Raw genomic sequence first — 8,545 nt, 5'->3', positions numbered from 1 at the left:
GAAAAAAAAATGTTGCCTGGGATGTGTATGTGAGTACTGTTTTTTTTCTGAGCATGGAGAGTAGGAGGTAAGGCAGAAGCCCCTCCTGGCTGAGAGATTCCCTTGTAAATGTGTGGCCTGGAGACCTCAGAGCCATAAGGGGAGACCCCAGAACTCCACAGATGCTGACTAAACTGTGTGTGGTCAAACAGAGCCAGGCAGGATAATAACTGATGTGACGTGCTTCTAATGTACAGGATGGTCACCTGTTAAATTTTGCAGCTGAGTTAAATTTTGCCTTTGCTTTACAATAAAGGAGAGAGCAGATGGAAACTGTTTGCTCTGTAAACAGTTATAAGGAACTCATGATATATCCCCTCTCCACAGCTTCCATTCAAATCAATAGGATCCATCTGTCCAAGGTATTAAGATAAATCCTGGAAATTTTGGTATTGACTAGAAAGGCCCTTACAAGATCAATCACACAACAAACAGAGAAATGTCACTGCACCAAACGCTGAGGCTTGCTAATCCTGCTAGATAACATAGACCCAAAGTGCAAACCTTTCTGGTTTGTAAACCCAGCTAAAGCCCCTGTTGCTGTCCCCAGTTCCTCAGCTAATAAAAACAAGCCCTGGAGAGAGCTGCTGCTGGGCACATGCTCTGGAGGGCACCTGCTGCGCCTGCTGCTGCTGGGACACCCCAGCCAGTCACACAACCTGCAGGGGCTGGTTTCACAGCCTTTCTTGCCAAAACACACACAACTTATTTCCCTGCAAGAAAGGACAAGGGCTGAAGAGTTGCAGCCACCAGAAGTTATGCTGGGCCCAGCAGCAAGGGGGAAAGGGAAGACGTCGGCTGTCTAGCACTGATTCCACTGATGTTAGGTGTCCTCAAAAACGCTGTGCTGGGACTCCAATTCCTCTGGGATTTATTCAGGACCTCCCATGTTCAAAGAAGTTAAGATTTTGGAATATTTTAATTTCTTCAGAATTCCAACCATAAAGTTCTCCATTATAGGGTATGGGGGGAAAATTCTTCTAATTTGGTAAATACTCATATTTTCCACAAATACTTTTTTTTTTTTTTAAGTAACAATTACACTTTCTGCACCTCTCCATTTTGATGTTACTGTTCTGGTACCTTACTGTTTTGCAAATGTATCCTTTCCTGGGGAACCACGAGGAACCACCACTACCTCAGCTCATTTCCTGATGGGAAAACAAATGGCACTGAGCTCTGCTCTCCAAGAAGGCAGCAAAGAAATTGAGGGGAAGAGGAAACTCACCTGGATGAGCAGCACCAGCAGCTCCAACAATTGCTCTCAAGATCTCTTGAGGGCCTCATCCTGGTGTAAGCAAAAGGCCACTGAGAAAGCATCCAGCCTTGGTGTGTAGCAGGAGGCTGCCAGTACCCAGCCAGAGCATATGTCTGCCTACAGGCCTCCCAAAACCCTCTCCAGAGGCAGGAGGGTAAAAATAGCCATTACTCCAATTTATTGCAAGGAGAATTCAGCCCTCTCATAATGCCTGCATTTATATTTATGTTTATGTTTACATTTACATTATGCTACACTACTAGGTGTTTACTGAAATGATGGGGCTGCCTCAAATTCCCAAATGTGTTCCTGAGGTTTTATCACATGCATGTACTGGTACTGGCTGATTCTTCAGGCTGTCTGCTGGCATGTCACCACTGTGCCACACTGGCTTCCCCCTTTTCCAGCATACTCCACAGTGGGCACATGTGCATTTCTGACACCTCCATCCTGCTCCCACCTAACTGAGATGTGACAAAAGGTGTGGTCTTAATTTGGAGAGAAGCGAGTGTGCTGGACAGCCCTGCGCAAGGGCTGGTGTGTACATGGTGAGGCAGTTACAGGTGATTCATTAGACCCCGTGCAGTGGGATTTGGGGTTTAATCATGTATTAGGTTTTTCAGTGGTTACAGCCACCAAGCTACAAACTTCACTGAGTTAAGATGACTGTTGCTGGGTTTTCCTGGGACTGAGTTTCATTGTCCTTCCATCTCCAGTGGGCATCTGATCACACACAAAGAAACACACTGTGACACCTTGGAGGTGCTGGAGCAAGTCCAGAAGCTGATAGCAACAAAGCTGGCAAAGGGTCTAGAGGGCAAGTCCTGTGAGAAGAGGCTGAAGGAGCTGGGGTTGTTTAGCCTGGAGTACAGAAGACTCAGGGGTGACCTTATCACTCTCTACCACTCCCTGAAAGGAGGTTGCAGCCAGGTGCAGGTTGGCCTCTTCTCCCAGGCAACCAGCAACAGGCTGACAGGACATAACCTCATGTTGTGCCAGGGGAGGTTCAGATCGGACATCAAGAGGAATTTCTTCACAGAAAGGGTTGTTAAACATTGGAATGGACTGCCCAGGGAGGTGGTGGAGCCACCATCTCTGGAAGTGTTCAAGAAATGACTGGATGTGGCACTTATTTCCATGGTCTAGTTGACAAGGTGGTGATTGGTCAAAAGTTGGACTCGATGATCTCAGAGGTCTTTTCCAACCTAACTGTTTCTATGACTCTGTGATTCTCTCTATACCGTATCCTAAAAGTACATTTTGTGCAACTATTACATTTATGTAGGAAGATTACAGAAAGGTTAAAATCCACCTCACCCTGGTCATGTAACCAGTTATTTTGGTGGAAATGACGCTATTTAAATGAGTGATCCAAAAAAGGTTTCACCTGAAATACCCTTGAAATGTGCTATAGAAGTCATTAAAGCCCTCACCATGCCCTCTGTTTGTCTCTTTGCTTTTATCCAGTTTAATTGGTCTCTTACCCCATTTATTCCTCTGTCTGCTTCCAGATCTTCCGTTTCCTTCCCACTGCTTTATTCGCCCAAACTAATTCAAAAGCTATGTGTGAACTTGTGACCTGCTGAAATCAGTGACAAAACTTCCTTGGCTGAGCTGATCACCACACAGGTTCTAAAAATAAATCACACCCTCACATTGGCACTAAATGTCCCTGTTCCCCTCCACTCCCCAGGCGATTCCTTTGGAGGATGAAATACCATCACTGGGGGGAATTGAAAACAGTTCATATCCTGTTAGGATTACAGGTTTAAAAATCTAAGTGCCAGGGAAACGAGGGGTTTGCAGTTTTTGTAGGAAACAAACTCCCACAAGAAACATATAACTTAATTTTGCTGTCAGATGTTCCCACAGACTCCTCTTGAAAGTCAACCGAAGCTGTATTTCTGTGCCTCAAACCAGTGTTTAAAAAAAAATTAAGATTTATATTTAGATTATCACCTTCCAGTCATTCAAAATGGTTCATGTGGGAAGTTTTTAATGCTGTGATCAAACCCTTTATTTTGGAATTTATTGGCATTTGAGTGTCACAGCAATACCACTGCATTGGCTTGGAGCCTGCTGGTCCTTCTGCAACCCATGAGATCTTGCACAGACTTAAGGTCCCTCTCCGGGAGAGAGGTCATCTGCTCTGTCCTCGAATGGACAAGTGAGCATGTGAGAGAGACCCTCATAAAAAAGATGTTAGGAGTCACCAAAATCGAGAAGAGTTGGCCTCGAGACTCACCTCCTCAGAGTTACAAACTGCTTTCCCTCACAGTGTTATTTTGTTTTATTGTAACCTTAGCCAGCAGAAGCCGGAGCAACATATTTGCATGCCTTGGGACAGATGGGCTTGCAGGGAAGTCTTTTTTCCTGTGCAGTCCTCTGCATGAAAACTTCTTTTTACCTCTAACACACAGATCATGTCAACATCAAGAGAGATGGCTTCCTGAGTGATTCAGCCCTGGAGCAGTGGCAAACGACTGGGGACACTTTCCCTTTAAGCATATTTGCAGGACTAGGAGAGGAAGCCCCCCTCCCTCACCCCGACAGCTGCGGGTGGTGTGTGTTGGGCAAAGTTTTATGCCCATATATCCATCATCGCCTAAATGTCAATCAGCTGGCGAAATACTGCGAAATACTCCCCCTTCTTATGCTCCTGGTAAACCAGAGAAATGAATGGATCTAGTGCATCCATAACTAATGTGCTTGGGTTTGCTGTGCTAAGAGTGGCCACCTAGTTGCACCTCTTTGCTTTCAGTATGGTTTATCTCCTACCATGTATTACACTGAGGGCAGGCATGTGCACTAGAGGCAGTTGGATACTGATAGACCAGTTCTGTGCCATTCCTCAGCTCTTCTGTCTCCTAATAAGATAAACCCTCCACCCTTGCTGAGCTGCAGACCAGTGGCCATCCCTACCCCTTCCTGGAGAAACTGTATGCGACAAGTGACTCCAGGTTTCTGCTCTTTCATTAGGAAATATGTGGGAATTTGATAGTATCTTCCCAGGGAGGAATTTCTACTAACCTGTGATGTCCAGGAAAGAAAAACTGTTGAGCCTAACACACTACTGCAGCTTCATGATATAGCAAAATAAGTGATGAAATCAATGGAGGGATCAAACCCAGGAGGACTCCTCTGGGATAACATGAAGGGGTCCCTTTGCTCTATCCACATGCCTTGGGCTCTCCCCAGCTCACTCCTGCCTGGTCAGACAGGGTCTGAATTCTTCTCCTGCACTCCTGGCCAGAGACATGTCCGTGCCAGGAGCTGCAACAACTCCCTGTCTCATTACATCAACTGCATTTGCAATGCAAAATCAAACCCATTCATCTGAATTATACAGGGAGAGAAACACTCATTACTGAAATCTGATGGTAAAAACCATCAGCAATCGACAACGAACAAGTCAATACTGGATGAGACTGTTCATACCCATATAATCATGTTGAATCTTTACTCTTGGCTCTTCATGATGACAAGTAAAATCTTGATTTGTACCAAGATTTATTTCTATCCTTCATCTTCCAAAATGCAGGTACAATTACACAACCTCTCATGAGCATCATCTGTGTTATTACTGAAGAGGTGATATAGCCCTATGTAGATCCAATAGATGATGATAAATGTTAGCATTATCCTTGAGATCTGCAAGTTCATTTAAGCAGAAATTACCTTATATTAAAAATCGTTATAGGCAGTTAGAAGCTGTATCCACAGCCCTTTAGTGAAAAAAGTGAACCATCAAGAATAATCTTTTAGTCACTGTTTCCATCTGAAGTGCAATTACCTTTTTTCTAAACCCTCAATAACGAGAAGCCTGTGGATGAATCAGATACTCCATCTTTGCTCCCTTCTGTTGCTGGTTTCTCTACTGCTGGTGATTTCCAAGCATCTCATGACCAGCTGTAAGCTTATCCACAAGCCTCTGAATGAGAAGTTTTTGGCATCGTCATCTCATACACATTATTTGATGGTCTGAAGTCTTTCCTAGCCTAAACAATTCTGTAATTCTATACACAGAGCCTCAGACACCACAGAGTCAAGGACTTGTCCATCACAACATGAGAGACCAGTACAGGTATCAACAGCAGACCCTTGAGCCCCAGACCAGTGTTATAGGCAGCACATTTTTCTATGTGGTTTCTCCTGAAGATGCTCAGGGTCCCAACCCCACAAATCTTGAGCACCTTGGCTCCAACAGAAAAGGAGAGTATTCTGCAGTTTCTGAATTTTTCACTAAACCAGCTCCCTTGTGCACTCGAAGGTGGTAAAATCAGACATCAGGCCACAGCACTGAGAGCATTATTATTAAAGGCAAATGAAATAACTGAAAGCAGATGTTGCCATGTAAAAAGCTGATGGGGAGAAATCATCCTCATGCAGGTATCAGAATTAGGAAGCAGGAGTCAGAAAGCAGCTCATCTGGGTGGTATTGTAACAAAATATCCATTTATGAAAGTAGTCTAAAAAAAGCATAGCTCTAGGTTCTGAAACTGCCAGTGAAAAGACAGCTGCATCTCTCAGCAATTTTAAAAGCTATCCTAAAAATTACTTTATTTTTTGCTTTATATCTAAGTGTTAAAAAGTCAATGAGCTAACTTTTTAGAAGTTTTTTTATCACTTCTCAACCTGAATGCATTTTGACCTACATTGCATTGCTGTAAAAATATCACCTCAAAAGTGCAAGCGAAAACAACTGTGAGGGATTGTTCACTCTTTTTTGACAAAAGAGCAGAGCCAACAGAGAAATATGGAGCCACAGACTCTGCTGGAAGTCCACAGAAATATCATAAGCACTTTCTTGCTAGAGCACATCAGTTTATTTTCCAACATAAGTGGAAAAATAGCCAGTGCAAAATCCTGCCTCATATCACAGGTGCTTTTGCTTGCTTTTCTGTAGAGATGCTGATGATGGCTGCAGCCAGCACATACCATCAGAGGGCTCATACACACTCTGTGCATCTCCACAGCAGAAAATAGGACTTTACACAGGCAGAGGCAGCAGCTAATGCAGGTGGGGGATAACTCCCTGTGCACTGCAATGCGTGGGATCCCTGGCATCATACACACACCAGTGCAGGTCCTGATATTTAGACTCCCTTAAGCCAAGTGGGGGGAGACCCAGGTGCCTCTGGGGGAATTTGGGCTGCATTCGAGGGCTGTCCAGCAGATCCTTCTCCCAGGGCTGTTTCTGCACAGATCCATAGAGAGGGATGGGAACACCATGGGGGGTCTCAGTGCATCAGCTGGGATGTTTTAGCCATCTCTCACCTTCCTTTCTCTCACTTTGGTCAGACCTGCAGGCCACCTCAGGACTCTGAGCAGGGGAACAGGTGCCACCACCGTGCCCAGGCCTCCCTGGCAAGGTGGCTCCTGAGCCCCTGCATCACCTGCAGTGCCACAGGCCCCAGGCACGGCTCTTGGGGCTGAGAAGCCCGAGGGTTTTACAGACCAGCCGCAGCAACACTCAGCTCCACTGTCAGCCCTGGTGCAGCATCCAGAGTACTGCCAGCATCCATCCCATTTGCAAGCAGAAGATGGTTTGGCAGTGGTGCCCAAAGAAGCGCTCCTGGATGCCCTTCAAGCAAATAAATACAAAACAACTCCAGCAGAGGAGATTCAAAAGCTGTTTTTTTAAAGAATGTAATTTTATTAAAGGGTTTTAAATAAATTGTCTTTGCCCGACAGGACGAGAGGAGGGATAGTGGGTTGGCAGGAGCCTGGTGTTCAGGGTGACACTGCTGCTTGCAGCAACTCTTTCATAGAATCATAGATTCACAGAATCATTAAGGTTAGAAAAGACCTTTTTGAGATCACCAAGTCCAAGCCTTAACTCAGCACTGCCTAGCCCACCACTCAAGCATGTCACTGAGTGCCACATCTACATCACTTTTGAATGCCTCCAGGGATGGTGACTCAACCACTTCCCTGGTCGGGATGTGGCTCCAATATTGTTCCAATACTTGACAACCCTTTTAATGAAAAAATATTTCCTAATATCCAATCTAAACCTCCTCTGGTGTAACTTGATGCCATTTCCTCTCATCCTATTCTTCTTGTACATTTCCTCTTTGCTCTTCAGCCCTTTGGCTCAGCAGTGGGAACAATCCGCACATCTCCCACTTCTGATGAAAATCTGATGCCATGACATAGGGGGTCTGCACAACCTGTCAGAAGAGTAGCAACCTCCAAAAAGCAAATCATTCCAAGACACTGCTGGTACTCACAGATGTCCAGGGTCAAGAAAAAGGTTTCTCAGCACCAGAGCTGATTTTGATACGCTCAAGTTAGCACCAGTAGCACTCCATATAGTCAGGAGAGGATATGTTCACGTTCACTGCATCATTCAGCACTGTCAGTCATCTTTGCTCTAAAATCTTTTAAAACTCTAGAAACTGCAGCTAGGTGTTATTAACATCAGCCCTGTACCCTCCAGTGTGTCTCTAGTGTACCCCTTTGGTGTTTAACACGACCATGAGGCAGCTCTGGGAGTGTGGGAGCCATCAGTCAGCATTTGTCACGCAGGCAGAAAACTGGTTGTGGGCGCTATTAAAACACCTGCAAGGTGCATGTTGAGACTGTGAGGAAAGACTCTGAGTACAAACATTTGCCTTTTGAGTAGTGTGGTGTTCAATTCAAACCACAAAGGTTTTCCCTGCTGCAGTTAAATAGCACAGTCTGTGGAATCACCTCAGGGAGAGGGAAGTGATAGGCCCCCACATGGATTTTTATCCCCCACTGCTGAGCAAATTTAGTCATTGAAATCCCAATATATTATTGATGGGAATTTCTATCTGGACAGTGCACAGAGTTGCAAACCACTAAAAATACAGGTTAGAACATCTGCTGCTCTCTCCAGAGAGGCAGTGAGTGACGAGGTGAGGGTGACACCAAAATGATTTTATTTAAGGTGTTGCCACCCACAGCAGTGACTGGTTCTGCTTCGGGAGGGAAGCAAAGAGCCTGTTTCCTTTCAGGACATCAGCAAGGATGCCTGTCCACATTCATGTACTTTTCCACTGCAAACTGAATAAAACCCAACATCTTTCTGAACAGTTTTTCCAGTAACCATTTTTGGCTGCTCAGTCCACTTTAAAATAGGATCTGCTGACTTTTGGGGTACCTTGAAGCTGAGAACTTTTATTTCTGTTAGGCTGGTTTCTAGCTGGTCTCTCTGAAACTGCCACAAGCAGAGCCCAGCCCGGGCTTTACCACAGCTGAGCTCATGCTCTGCCATAGGGT

Source organism: Pipra filicauda, unplaced genomic scaffold (genome assembly GCF_003945595.2).
Source record: "Pipra filicauda isolate LSUMZ 115617 unplaced genomic scaffold, ASM394559v2 scaffold143_size2779998_pilon, whole genome shotgun sequence".
NCBI lineage: Eukaryota > Metazoa > Chordata > Aves > Passeriformes > Pipridae > Pipra > Pipra filicauda.
Note: the sequence above shows the minus strand (reverse complement) of the source record.